This window comes from Nannospalax galili, unplaced genomic scaffold, assembly GCF_000622305.1.
Source record: "Nannospalax galili isolate Female #2095 unplaced genomic scaffold, S.galili_v1.0 scaffold1162, whole genome shotgun sequence".
NCBI classification, from domain to species: domain Eukaryota; kingdom Metazoa; phylum Chordata; class Mammalia; order Rodentia; family Spalacidae; genus Nannospalax; species Nannospalax galili.
The window spans coordinates 219,312-220,071 of record NW_008348999.1 but is presented as its reverse complement, the minus strand read 5'-3'; positions in this window follow the sequence as shown (position 1 = coordinate 220,071).

Here is a 760-nt window from a genome sequence, read left to right as displayed (position 1 = left end):
GTCTGTGTTACTTCACTTAGTATAACAGTTTCTAGTTCCATCCATTTACCTGCAAATTTCATGATTTCATCTTTCTTTACTGCTAAGTAAAATCACTGTATAAATGAACCACATTTACATTATCTACTCATCAACTGAGGGACACTTAGGTTGCTTCCATCTCTTAGCTATTGTGAAAAGAGCAGCAATAAGCATGGATGTCCAAGTGTCTCTGAAATAGGATGAGTTCTTTGGGTATATGCCAAGGAGCTACTGACAAATTATACATAGCAGGTCAAGAAATATATGTCTAGGCAAAGTTTATCTGAGAACAAATGGTCTTTGCCAAAGATTTATCTACATGACACACAGTAATTAAAAATACCAGACTGGTGGAATTAACCTTCCTGGGTATTTAACAGACATACTTTGAGGCCTATAATAATTTGGTCAGAAGGACATAAAGGACAGTTTTTGCTCCTTGCCCTCCTATGTCTACTAGTTCCAGGGGACTATGAGCATCTCTCAAAATGCCCTATAATGGTGATGGATCACCTGTCCTCTTGATCAAGGAGGCCAAGGACACCCCACCAGATGGACTTGAACCAGTGTCCAGTCTATAAAGAGGAGGGTCAACACAGGGGAATCATTTCCTCCATGCTTTCAAGTGAAGCCAACTATGGTCGAGCAGGACCTTTGATATATCTTCACATAGGTGAACTGGTAAAAGAGCCAGGGTCTCCTCACAAGCCCATGTGACCCCTGAGGAACAGATCCTCAA